Consider the following 15009-nt stretch of genomic DNA (forward strand, 5'->3'; position numbering starts at 1 on the left):
TAAAAATGGTGAACGTTGTTTCTGACCTTGAAAAAATATACGATTTACTTCTAGTCCTATATTATACTTCTCCTAATTGTTAAATTTCTGCAATTTAACATATTTTTACTAAACAATGGCAATTGTTAAAGTCTCTTCATGCGAAGATTTTTTTCCTTAAAAAAATAGCTTAACCAATTTGATTGTAAATGTATGCAAACCTTTTTTTGCATGAATTGAAATTGCTAAATTTTAAGTCTTTAATATTTTAGTTAATATCCATAACCCTTTCTACATATAAAGTATAATTATAAAAAAATATGTGCTTTGAAATATACACGGAAAAGGCCGCGCACAAATGCTCTCTTTTCAGGGTTCAAAATCCACCTCTTTCTCACTACTAGGGGTTAAAAACGTGTATGGCAGAATCGTAAAACGCCTCAAATGAGAGTGTAAACTTATAGTGTAAAATACGTGGAAATGCCGCCAACGAATAACGACAATTGATGAAATTCAATTAGAAAACAGAGAGCATTTTTAGTTCACCGATGCAGCTAGTGAAAAAAAAAACCTGACAAAACAAGAGCTATATGAATCATCCATGATTTTCTTTGGAGGTATTTAAAAGGAGCAAATTTTCAATTCTTCGTGGGAATTTGAGTCTGACGTCACCATGGTTTTTTGTGCAGTCTGGGAATAATTTTTTTTAGGTTGCTGAAGATTTCAGCCGATCAATAAACTTGTAAGAGAACTGAATCGTGTAGATTTCTGTCCTGTCAGTTTCTGTACAGTATAATGGCATATTTCTGCCCCCTACATGCAAGATAAATTATGTCAACATGCAAGATAATAGAGAAATGATTCATACATGTATTCGGTTTGCTTAAAAAAACAGAGGAAAATTTACTTTGTGGATGTAAGTGATAATTATAATTTATAAAACATATGCGTAATTATAAACGAACCACCAGGCTGAAAAACACTAGCAGCTCACTGGTTATACGTTGGTCCGACTCCTACATTATTATACTACGGAATATCTTTCCTAAATACATGTACCGGTAATTGATTTCATTGAGTTATCATGTTTTATCAGTTTCCTTCCATTATTTCGTGTTTGATTTTTACTGGCGCTGTCCTATATATATTTGAATACTTGTAAAGGTTATGGAAATAAAAAAAAATACTTCGGGAACAGTTGTAATGAACGTTATTTTGTAAGAATATAAAGATTTACGTGCAAGTAGTTTTTCTTCTAACTTTTCATTAGGTTTTTAAAGAAAAAGACTGGTTTCAATATCTTTCTCTTGCACAATTTTGATGCATAAAATTTTGCACCATTTTTAAGATGAAATTTATCAAAAGATGATCTTGAAAGTTTAAAATAACCATTATTGTTGGGCTAAATGGGCTTTTTTAAAAGATATCATTTGGCTTGACGTCACTATTCACGGTTGTATGTACATGCTGATTTCAAATTTCACCTTTCTAGTGCCCTGAATTCTTTTTATATAAAGATATCAAAATTCTTTTTTAATTAATTTATTGCAGTTATTTTATTTTAAGATAAAGATAATCTTGGAATCAATTTGACGGCTTTGTTAGATGATCCATTATATTGATAGAAATACTTAAAAGTAACATGGTAAATCATAAGAGAAAGAAAATGGAAGGAAAATTGAAAAAAGAAATCAAAGAGCCAGCAATCTAGATCTTTTTGAAACATAAAAATTGGAATAAAACTATGGCGTTTTAGTTTTAAATAGACTGTATATGATTGCAAATAAGAATAGAAAATTCCCATGATACCTTGTCTCATTATTGACGACACTTTGAGTGGAATTTTAGATTATTTCTATTATTCACGTGCATATTGAAGTTCATGATACCTACTATACTTTTAAACAAGATATGTAGATTGTCTCTCAACTCGATCCAACCGCCCTGCGCCAAAATTGTTAAAAATTTAAAGATTCGCACACACTTATATCATAACCTTCTAACCTTCAAAACCGCATGAAGCACAAAAGGAAACATCTTTTATTTTTAAGCATACTAGTACTACTATTCATTTTCCTTTAAGGTAGTCACAATGGTCTTTCGTATCCGACTGTTGGTTTTTTTTTACTTGGCGTGTTTTTTACACGGCGTGATAAATATCCGGTTATAATAAGGTGTCAGTTTTCGATCTAAAATTGCATACTAGTATTTTGTATGAAATGTACTTCATCCTTCCTTATATCTCAAAGTGCCAGTGCCCCCCCCCCCCCCCCCCCCGCCTTTTTTATCCACTCAACGAACAAAAATTTCATTTCATTTTATATGTTGAATGAAAATTTCTATTCAAATCAAACACAGAAAGAGTAGTTGGCTAACTTATGTAATGTACCAGTATGAACAAAATTCACACAAAATTGCAATAATTATCCATGCGACTTCTTGGGGGAAGGGGGGGGGGGGGTATGGAACGTGAGTTTGCTTTCTTTTTTGGCTTTATTAAATCGAGGACCAAATGGTCATATGCACTACAAGAAAGTCATATCGACTTACGTGCCGTTTAATACCGTGACATGTCAAAGAATGACAGTTAACATATCCCAGGTCTTTTGAAACAGTATAAAATTGAAAGAAGAAGTTGAAAACGACTGATTAATTAATGTCGAACAGTTATTTCTGTTTGGTCTTCCCACCAGCCAATATTATTATTATCTTTATGTTTACTTCTGTTTGTAAGCGTCTAGACCCACGTAGTGTCGCATTTTATGACCACGAAAATAATTTCGAATATAAATACTTTGATCTATGGTGAATTTTATGATATTATGCAGCTGAAATTTCCAGTGAAAATGTGATTAAATTGAAGAAGCGGTGTATAACGCGAAAACTTTTTGTACTGGTTATTTTAATTGTCTTGAGACAACAAACTGCGTCGGAATATACTATGTAAAAATTTAATAATAAAACAGTTTTATATCTAAAGTAGTTATTATTATGAATTTGTGATTCATGCAACGTAATAAAACGTCTGCTCCTCAGCAGGGGAGGTAATGAAACCATCTTCGTGAACTGGACTGCTCACGTGGTGTGAAGGAAGAGACCGTTAAATATCCGGATATTAATGCTGCCATCTATGCGTGATGGGGCGACTTTCAGGGGTTTCCACTAGACAGGAAGAGACCAGAATTGTCCAAGGAGCGGGAAGCAAACATAAACAACAGCCAATATATTGTGACAGCTGTTGCATCACTTCGTTCATTGCAAGCCCAACATAACCGAATTTTCTTTAAAAAAGAACTGGCATTCAATATTTGATATAAATCTTATGTTTATGTAGGATGCTCAACTATTCGATTACAACCACAACTTTTCACTATTGAATTGTGAATCTATGTTAAAGCGGCGGGGGCATTGCACGTATCATTAAAGTGACGTATTTTTAAATATTTTTAACTATCATTCGTATGTATATTTCTGCCCTTTTTGATTGGTTTGTTTGGTTTGGTGGGGGGGGGGGGTTTTAATAGAAAAAATGTGTCTTTCGATGTTGTGGTAAATTGCTATTTGTCTCTGAATTTGAAGGTTCATTGTTAAAATATGGCTGTGGACGGTTAAATGTTTGTTATTTTAACATTTTTAAAAGTACGACATTGCATGCATTTTATTTTGTAAAAGCAAACTACCCAGTTTGAAAATGCACACATGAATATACATTACAGTCCCTTAGATTGAACCAACACTGATACAAAACACAATAACAACAAGAAAATAGCTGAAAATAAACAAACAGAAGAAACATCTAATGAGGAAATATCATTTTTTTTTTATAACTTTGACGTTTGAAATTATTATAGATTTTAGATAATGACTACTAAAATCATGTCACCGTATTTAACGTATTAAAGGCAGTATTCCCAATTCATATGTTTAACATTGTTGCTTCAGTAAGCGTCCATATCTAAACGATTAATTTCGAAGTAATTAGAATATTTTTTATGTCTGGCCCAAACACTTCGTTTTCTCAACAAGTGTCAACTTCCGATGAAAACAACCATCACCAGCTTCAGGGATCCATAAGACTCCGTAAAGAAAGGTCACTTTTGACGTAAAAAGGGACTTTTTCGTTCTGATTAGTACTTACAGCACTAAACACTTCACGTGCCTTATTTACTGTGGTTGGCTCTTCTGCCCACAAATATATATACATTTTGCCCTGAAATCGGATTTGGTTAAGTATTTGTCGCCACCAATAGCTCGTTTGCCAGACACTTGGGTATGCATTTTCAGTAAATCTGGTTATCGCTTGTTAAACACCAAATCACAGGAAATCATGTAAATGTCAAACTTCCTGTTTTGTGTTTTTCATATACAGACCTTACATAAGCTTACTTTAGACATTTGGTGAAATACAATCAAAAACGTGCAATGAAAATTTTTTTTTACCCACTATAGTGGTTTTATTAATATTCTTGTGTATATATTTTCGTGGATTTCGTGTAAATCAAAGTTTCAAGGGTATTTAATTTCGTAGACAATGTTTCTATTTAATCAGAATGTTAAAAGAAATTGAACTTCAACAACAAATTAATATTGTGCATCAACGTAACTCAACAACTAAATCCGTAAACGATGGTAATAAGAACAATAAATTGCGTTGATTTGCGAAAGTTACACGTTTCATGACTTATTTTTAGGCTAGTGCAAATGAGAGCTCAAAAGGATTTTGCACCTAGATTTACCCATTTCCTGTAATAATTTAAATTCCTACACGTGTGGGGGTATACATTTATAAAATATGTTTCATATTGCAATTACATGCATATCATGATATTTCCATTGGATTTCGACTACTGAATTTCGGAAGGGATTGTAAAGATTCTATAAAAAAAATACTCAAAATTATTTTTCATCAGTAGGAATTCTTAATTTTTCTTTTTTAAAGAATAAATATTTCCAGCCTGACAGTTGAGAAAGAAAGGAAACACGCCGGATATTTTAATTCCTTCAAGAAATTGAAATCAAACGAAACACAAATACTTCCTAAACGAAGCGAATGACCGTCTGTCAGACTGCTTTTAAGTCTTTAATTAGATGCACACCTACATATAGAATAGCTGTGTTTTGCTTTTTTTTGTTTCCTCTTTTTTATGTTGTCGACCGATATCAGAAGATTTCCCATTACACACACAAAAAAATCTTTTTATGACTTTTTTTTTCTTGAAACGATGGCGGTTCAAAGGATTTTAGATTACTTTACATATCTAGTTCTCTCTTTTCGCGGTTTTCTTAGAATTTAGATGCCACCAGATCAAAATGCTTCACCACTTTATTAATTTACCCACTGAACCCCTTGCGGCAATTTTTTCATCAATTACAACTTTGACAAATTGCTAGACAGGTCACGATTTCACAGACAGTATCAGATTTAACAATTGAAGTTAACCACCTATACAACTTTTGCTCATTAATAAAAACCCATATTCTAAGCTCCTCAAATTTTATGTAATAAGTTGAAGGATTTCAGTAGAATTTAGTCGATTATTGGGGGAGGGGGGGGGGGGCTTGATGGTCGTGGAAATTTTAAGTCTACGTGGATATTAATAGATCATATCTTAAATTCAAAGAAGATCTGACGGTTAATTGAAAGAGAAGTATGAATGAAAGAAATAAAATGAAAAAAGCGTAGTTTTAAGTCCTTTTTTTTATTGATAAATAACATTTTGAGATCGAAAAAAAAAATCAACAAGTATACACCATGTACTTCTAAATACTAGCACACAAAACACAATAGTCAGAAGATTTTTCATTCTTGAAATTACTCCAATCACCTTTACACGTGCTCATAATGAACAAAAAAATAATTTTACATGTGTCTCATTTGCAATTTTTCTTGTGAAAATAGCATTAATACATGCAGTCTTCTGTAGGTACAAATAGTACTGACACTATTTTTTATTATTATCTCCGTATTAAGAAAAACATTAACAGTGATATAAATAGAAAGAATTCGAACATCTTGTTCGAAACTGTTTTATCACATGACTTATCACACGGCACGTTAAATCTCCACATGATTACAGTCAGCTGACTTTCATGTCAATTAGGCGAACCGGAAACGCTAACCTCAGAACACAATATACATCCGCATTCGTCTATCCGGAAGTAGAAAACGTCTTTGGTGGGGCCGTTGTCAAAACGCTCTAGTGTTACCTGAAATAAAGGGGGAAAAAAAGAACTGTGTAGTCACCAAAATAATGAAACGTGGAATATTTCATATAAAGATTTTTTTATTTAAAGCTATACACGCTATAATTTGCGTCAATTTTGAATGACAGTGAAAACGCATGTGTTTGTCTACTTATAAAAGTTATCCTTAATCTGTAAATTACAAGGGTGAATTCCATCTCGTTACAGAGATATAGATTTTTAATTGTTTATTTTCCTGCCAGGAAAATATACCTTTTCATGAATATTGATGAAGGAAGAGCAAACCGACCTGATTGCGCATGTCCGCGGAGAACTAGGTGGTCGTTATTGTTTGCCTAATTAAATATCCAACTTGATTTTTAATATGCTTAACAGTTGTTAAATTGAAATACATACATGTATAATGAGTAAAATACGCTTGTCATTCACGATACCCTTACTTCTGCATTAACACTTATAGGATCTATAAATAGCACATAGGGGAAAAACTTAGGTCTACGTCATTTTTTTAAAGGAAGTATCCATATCTACTCACAGGCTTGTATTTTTTTCTTTTGTTTGTACTCGTATATCGGACAAATTAATGCTTTACTGAAAATATCCTTTCCTTTGTGAAACTATCACAATTATGAAGATGTTGACCCTTCACCAGTTTTGGTATGATAGGCTAAATTTAGCTGTCGATATCACGTGATAGATTGATATTCACGAGGAGGCATTACTTTCCTGGCAGGAAAATAAATATTTTTTATTGTTTAATATTTGATATATTTGTTACGTGATCGAATTGAGCATAATAATTAACAGAATAAAGGTAACTTTTATTAGTAATCAAACACATACATTTTCCCCTTTATTCAAAATTGACGCAAATTATAGCGTGTATAGCTTTAAGCATTGAGTGCTTATTTTTGGGTGTATATATTCGGTCCTATAACACACCAAGCGGTACATACAAATTGAATGCTTATATTTGTCTGTTTGTATGAAATATATGTGTATCATCGCTGTATAGTCATTATATATACATGTACGTACGCTCTTAGTCAGGGATTTGAAACATACGTGGAACAGACATATTAATATCTTATTTATTTCGCTTCCGCGAGATCAATTATAGTGCCCACAACTTTGTAGAGAATTTTTTTTTTCAATTAACGAGTAGACTAGATATGATTTGATAATTTTTCGTAAGTTCATATCAAATTCGCTATGATAGATCAAACGTTTTATCTTACAAAAATAAATCTACTCAAAACGCATGATGACGTTAAATTATATTTGTGCTCATGGCGTTTGAATTGGCTAAGTGTATTCATAAGAAATTGAACGTTGCAGATTTCTAATGCTAACTAAAGGGAAAATATACACTGAATGTAAATATTAAGTCTATAGATTTAAATTTGTTTCTCAATACATGATATGACAGCTGACCCTGACATTCAACTTCGTTGCAAAAATAGGGGATACCGGGTGGATACTAGTAGGGAGGGGTTATATATAAGCAAATATCTCTACCAATGTATAAAATCGTTAATACTAGTCTATAAGATTATCATGACCTACCAATTTGGCTTTGAGAAAGAATCTAAATCAAACTATAGATTTATATAAAAAAAAAAAATAATAAATAAGACAGGCAAAAACTAAGACGACACTGCATTATTAGTTAAATACCGGTATCTTAATATCAGGGGTGTTTTGGTCATTCTTTAAAAAATCCTTTTTTTCCTATACTTTCTTGAATCCTTTTTGAAAGAAGGCTACTAATACTGTATAGTAATGACAGAAGTGTGTAGTTATTTACAGGTTTCATTCAGCTCTTTTAATTAAGTCCTAACATACAGACCAAACTAGTTGCTCTGATGATAATTGAAACGTTTGAAATATAAATGATATCAGCGTGTCTTTTGAGTTAATAAATTGCCTTAAAGAGTTGTCTCTTTTATTATATATGTCACAGGGATACAATTGAATATAATTCAGTATTTAGTCATTCATTTATTTACTCATTCATTCATCCATACATTTCATTATTAACTCATTCATGGTTTACTCGTGTTTGACTGGTATTCGTGTTCTGTCACGTGCTTGTGTTATTTTGGGTTGTGATTCACCAAATACGGTAATAGCTATAATATGTCTCTATTTGGTAGTGGTAAAACAGGTTTTCATGGGTGTGTATGGTCAGTGCGCAAGTGTGAGTGATAACACTTAATTTATAATGTTTTGCACCATGATTTTAGAACATAACTCGTTTGCCAGCAGACAGCGACAGTTTTACGACTTGTCTGATTAAATAGTTTGAGACTGTCATTAGTTTCAAACTATTACGTTTAAGTTCTACTGAAGGCGAATTTGGTGAGAAATACTTTCTTTAATTGTTTTCATCTTAAAGTTAAAATATCTAAATATTATAAAAATGTATGTGTCAATTGTATGAATGTTTTCATTTCAGGTCACCTTCTCATCATTATTGTTATTCATCATAATAAAGTAACGTTGGAAAAACTGGACCATCCTTTTATTTATTTATTTTGTACGAGGAGTACCGACCCCGTGACATATATAGTTAATTAATTTCTTTCAATTTCTGTGGTATCTTGCATCTCTGGGCACCAGATTTCGTGGGTTAAGTGATAAATTGATTTTCTTTTTTTAAAAATCCAAATTGTCATCAAAGTGGGAAATTCACCAAGGATTCACGTAGACTTTCCTTGAACATGTGTATTCGCTTATTAATATTTTTAGGATAAAAGAAACAAAGATAATTATTTTTGCTTTGACATCAATCTAAGAGGAACACACAAAGGAGAAGTCTAAAAATTATACGACCTTTTTTTAAAAAGTTGATACGCACAGTTAGTCACCATTTTATGAGAAGGATACGATATATATACAGAACCAAAGTACAAGTGTATATAATGTGATTTGACCATTTCAATAACAATAGCAGATTACATGCATACAGTACCAGCGTGCAATAATCTACATGCAATAAGGTTTCTCACCCGACCACCTAAGTCGAAAGTAATAAAGTATAAAAGTTAATTGAAAATCTGAATACATTCATTTTAGGATATCATCAGCCTGATAGTTCAAAATTTGTCCCAAAATCGCGATTCAAGGATTTCTAACCTCCCCAAGGTACCCCTAAATTATTATATTGGTCAATTATTTAGGAAAATCACAGTATTAAGATAAGGGTACCCTAGGCTTTCCATAAAAAGATAAAGGGTAGCCATTTAACTATGTTAGTTTAGATTTATTGTAAAGATATTCAGAGCAAAAGTACGCAAAACATTGTAAATTTTAGCCGTAACTGGTCCATGTATATGTATCAAAAAATTTTGGAAAGTTAAAAAATAATAAAGGCCTCAGCGGGATTCGAACTCATGACTAACAGATTCGAAGTTAAGCAGCTCGATGGTCGTGGTAATTTTTTTTAGACTGTATTGATCTCCTTTAGAAGAAGAACTCTTTATTAAAATATAGGAAAATACCCAATTTTAAAAAGATAAAACAGATGTATTTTTTATACTAAATAATAATTTATACTGTGGTTTCATCAATATTCGTTGAATACCAATTTTCGTGGATTTCGTTGTTAAGTTGATCCACGAAATTAAATGTTCACTGAAGTGCAATTTCTATTAACATTTTGTATTGATAGGGTCATTGGCCACGAATTTACGAATCCTTGAAACTGTGATGATTATTTTACCCACGAAATTTGATACCTTTGAATATTAATGAAACCACAGTACCTTAACAAATCATTTAGGCAGATCTGATGGTTTATTTGTTGACCATGCAGCCTCCTTATCGCTCAAAACCATTGCGTCACGCTGTTAGGGAACAATTTTGGGAAAGAAAATAATTGTAAAGTTATACTTGATTTTATTGTTTATTTCAATAGAAAGTGAGTCACAGTATGTAGTTATTCCATTCCGCTGTAACCGTATCATTCAAAATGACCTTTTGTTTAGGACCTACGCATATGAGTAAACAAAGCAATCTATACACGTATACCACACGAACAGAAATAATAATTTGTATCAATCTAGGTGCTAGACTTGTTTTCATATGCAATTTATGTAGGCAGTTCTTCTATTTTTACAAACCTTTCCTATCCAGGAAGCAATTAGAATTCAATTAATATAGATGAAATAACACACCTGAAAATGGCCACTCAAATTGACAGTAAATTATTTGATAATGAAAGGTATAAAGATACATAAACTGTACATATGCTAAATAAGCGAAAATTTTGTGATGATGTGTTAATCAACCTTACGAGAGATGGGATTCATGACAATCATTGTCTGAATTTCGGTAGTTATATGTTTTTTTCAATAGAGAACTTCTTTTTTACACCCTCTCCCTCACTTATAACAAGTACATGTAATTGTACTAATCCGCATTATCATGCAGGCGTACTAAATCAGTACTACCTGCTATTATATTGATAGGATGGACACAACAAGCTACATTGGACACAATAAGCTACATTTGTTCTTCTGTGTTTATATACACATATGAACAAATATGAACAAATAATCTTATACACGTATGCGTAACCAAAGTTTGTTTTTTGAGTGGTCTACCTACCAGTTCTAGAGTCTTTGAGGTCACCTCACAGCAGCAATCGGTCGTGAAGGTCCTTCGGAACCTCTCTCCCCCTGGGACCTCAAGATCCAACATATTCGGTTCAATGATAGACTTCCGAACCTCAATGCACGCATTTGTGTGAATGATATGGGCTTTGTATCCGCTAATGTGAAGCTCTGTCAATTTTTCTAGTTTCCGACATAGTCCATTTGAGGTCGTTGCAAGGAAAGCTATCAAAGCCAGTACCGAAATTTCGCACCAGATATGTTTGTTCATCTTTTAATGCAGATCTGAGTAAAAGATAGGAAGAAAATTGATGAGAAATATTTTAAGACGGGCTCGATGGTCGTGGCCATATTTAGACGGCATTGATCTCCCTTAGATGAAGAGCGCTATACAAAAAATATAGGGAAAATACCCAAATTTAAAAGATAAAATAAATGTATTTTTTCAATACTAAATATAAGTTTTTACCAAAACCAATCATATCTTAAAAATTTTGGCAGATCTGATGATTGTTTTGTTGACCATCCAATCTCGTTAACATTAACAAAAATAAATTTTTAAAAATTACAGTAAACAGTCTGATATTTACGAAAGTATATGGATGACGTAAACAGTATCATATTTACAAAAGTATTTGGATGACGTGTGGTGACTTCTAGTACCAATCAAATACGTTACATGTACAATGCCTGGCATTTCCTTTACGAAATACCTTAATTCTAAAATATATTACAACGGATATTTGATAGTTATTCAGTATATGGATGACGTGTGGCGACTTCTAGTACCAACCAAATACATTACATGTACAATACCTGGCATTTCCTTTAAGAAATACCTTAGTTTTAGAATATATTACAACGGATATTTGATAGTTATTCGTTATCATGTGCGCTGATAATTCAAACAAAGCGACAAAGCATTTCTGTCAAAACATCCATTGCGAAAACAAAACGTTAATTAAGGAGGCTGGATGGTTAACAAATTATCCACTATGTCTTCATTAAAATTTAAGATATGATTCTTTACACCAAAAACTGTCGTTTCGTAAATTGAAAATATCCACATACATCTGCACCACGAATTGTATTCTTATGTTACATATAATTATCAACATGAATCATCCAAAATATGAATCACTAGCAATATATCCTCTATAAGCATTTGACTGAAAAAGAAAAAAAAAGAAAGACAAAAAAAAAAAGAAAGAAAGAAAGAAAGAAGAGATGTACCGTACATTATTTATATTAAGAATAAATATCTACACAGTTTAAGAAAGGGAAAGCGAATAAAAGAAAATATAAAAATAAATTTAAACATTTACTGAGTAAAATAAATGTACAAAATTACGATAAAAATATTTTGATTAAATGAATGCATGAAACTATAATAAGTATACACGTACTTGCATTTGATTACGCTGAATAAGCTTTTTATGAGTAAACTCACCTGTGTATATTTAGGTTAAACCTAGGAATCCGGTCTGGCTGGCATTCTATATACTGTATCAGTATATATATGTAAGGCATTCTGATCGATTTTCAACTATAGGAATCCCCACACGTAGATTCATAAGAAGACAATAGTTTTTAATTACATACAATCTTTAACAAGATTTCTTAAGTGAAATGGATCGTTCAGATTCTGTCTCTTAGGATATTTTGTTTAAATGCTAAATCAGTTATCAAAAACTATTTTTGTAAAATGATTCTACAATTTTACTTGCAGTGAATCAAAATGTTTTAAAACATATAGGACTTAATCTTTGCGACAATACTCAAATGAATTAATTGCTGTTGTGATGTTCGTCACCAAAACACAAAAGAAAGCTGTTTGAATAATATTTATATTCTTGTACATGTAGGCCTAGAGCAACATAAAATTATTATAGTAAAATGAATATAGTATTTCAGTAGTATAAATCTATCATAATTATGCAAATATTTGTAACTTAAAGCAGTGATGATTCAAGTAAAATTACATGCTACTGCGTGGTTATATGTATACTATATTTCAGAGTATTCTAAAGTTTAATTAATCAATTATGATAATATTGGAGTGTATGCAGTGTTGAGCACACCTTTACACTTTTACTATCAACATTTGTAAGCATAACACAAAATTTGACATGCTCCGAGACATCATTTTTGCAGCTTTATTTTTTTTTTATTTTCAACTCTATAGGAATAATTTCAATATTTTAGAATCAAAATTCATTAAGCTCATATCTTAATTATATTTATCAAGTTTGGTGATGATATGACAGTAGGTAAAAAAAGCTTTGGCAAGAGTCTCCGTATTTTTTATTGACCCTCGTACAAATGATCATGATGAATTGTGACTTAGTGTAGTGTAGTGTAGTGTAGTGTAGTGTAGTGTAGTGTAGTGTAGTGTAGTGTAGTGTAGTGTAGTGTAGTGTAGTGTAGTGTAGTGTAGTGTAGGGTAGTGTAGTGTAGCGTAGCGTAGTGTAGTGTAGCGTAGTGTAGTGTAGAGTGAAATGAAGTAGAGTATTTCAAGGACATTGTGTATTGTGATTTAGGGTAGTGTAGTGTAGTGTAGTGTAGTGTAGTGTAGTGTAGTGTAGTTTAGTGTAGTGTAGCATAGTGTAGCGTAATATAGCATAGCATATGGTAGCGTAGCATAATGTAGCATAGTGTAGTGTTGCGTAGCATAGTGTAGTGTAGTGAAGCGTAGTGTAGCGTAGTTTAGTGTAGCATAGTGTAGCGTTGCATAGCGAAGTGTATTGAAGTGTACAGTGAAATGAAGTAGAGAATTTCAAGGACATTGTACGTATAGTATGGTATGGAACAGTAATAAAAATCTCCAAAATCTAAACTATGCTTTTAATTTCCCTATCTTGACACATTACTTATTATGATTTTTCAATGATTCAGTTGAATTTAGATTCGAACATGTTCAAATATAACGGCTTAAATAACACTGATAATATATTATATTTTACAGCGTTTGAGTAACACGAAACGTATTTTACTGTACGTGTCCATGTAACTGTTTGCATCCGTCTAATGTTTAGTCTCTTTAAAATCCACATATGTTATATGATAGACCATTGCTTGGACAGTGTTAACCCCATATTGTTTTTGTTTCTAATTCACTTGAGATAAAAAGCTCAAGTTAGCTATTCTGATCGCTTTTTGTCCGGCGTATGTCTGTGTGTCTTTAATTTTTTTTACATTTTCGACTTCTTCTCCTGAACCACTGAGCCGATTTTAACTTCACTTGGCACAAAGCTTTCTATGATGAAGGGAATTCAAGATTGTGAAAAAGAAGGATCGTGCTCTCTTTCAAAAGGAGATAATTAAAAATTGTTGGAAAGTTGGTATCTTTCAAAAATATTCTAAAAAACCAATTGGCCAGAAAAACTGAAGCTTGTGTTGAAGCATCAAGTTTGTTTAAATCATGATCTCCTGGGTAGGGTGGGGCCACAATGAAGGGTCGAATTTTTACATAGGAATATATAGAGAAAATTTAACTCTCAAAAACAGTTGACTTGTGTGAAAGCAGTTTCAGATAGTGTTTGTCACAGTTATGATCTTCGGGAGTAGGTTAGAGCCCCATTGGAGAGTAGAATTATTACCAAGGAAAACTTTTCTAAATTATTGTTTGAAAAAATCAAATGTTAAAGATATGGTATTGCATGTACGTGCATGCAAACACTTTGACATATTTCATTCTTAGTTGTTTAGACGTAGGTTCCTGGGACAATTCTCCGACTCCACAAGAAATTTCAGAGTTTGATGTTGGTTTATAAACAGTTATTTAAGATCTCCTTGAAAACTGCAATGCTCAATATGTGATATGATTATGAAATGGCTCAATGTTACTTAAGAATATCTGGAGAAAAATATTAGAATCTGTTTATACGGGATCTATTCCATTACACAGTCAAGATATTTTGTATATGACTCCATAAAGCTAATTTTTTAATGGCCGTTGTTGATCAGGTGAGCGATGTAGCCCATGGACCTCATGTTTTAAGTGTCGGAGATTTATGTATTAGGCGCATAGCATCGGGGATGGGGGGGGGGGGGGTGGCCCCTCCGCGTTTTCTCGGAGCAAATATTTTTCTGACATTGACTATATAAAAAAGTGAAAAAGGGATATATACAGGTACGGATTAAGATTTTCACAGCTTTATGAAAAAAGTTGTAACCCCCCCCCCCTTTTTTTTTGCATGTCAAGGATTTT

The 15009-nt window shown here is 32.3% G+C and overlaps 1 long non-coding RNA gene across 1 annotated transcript; it reads right to left on the reverse strand.

Moving 5' to 3' along the window:
• Positions 1-5707: 5707 nt before the first annotated feature.
• Positions 5708-12344, reverse strand: LOC109619457 (uncharacterized). Its single transcript, XR_010708614.1, has 3 exons — positions 12250-12344; positions 10795-11084; positions 5708-6186 (listed from the first exon to the last, which is right to left on the reverse strand). It is a non-coding gene; the product is annotated as an uncharacterized lncRNA (long non-coding RNA).
• Positions 12345-15009: the final 2665 nt, after the last annotated feature.

The sequence above is a fragment of the Magallana gigas genome, chromosome 8, assembly GCF_963853765.1.
Source record: "Magallana gigas chromosome 8, xbMagGiga1.1, whole genome shotgun sequence".
Lineage (NCBI taxonomy): Eukaryota > Metazoa > Mollusca > Bivalvia > Ostreida > Ostreidae > Magallana > Magallana gigas.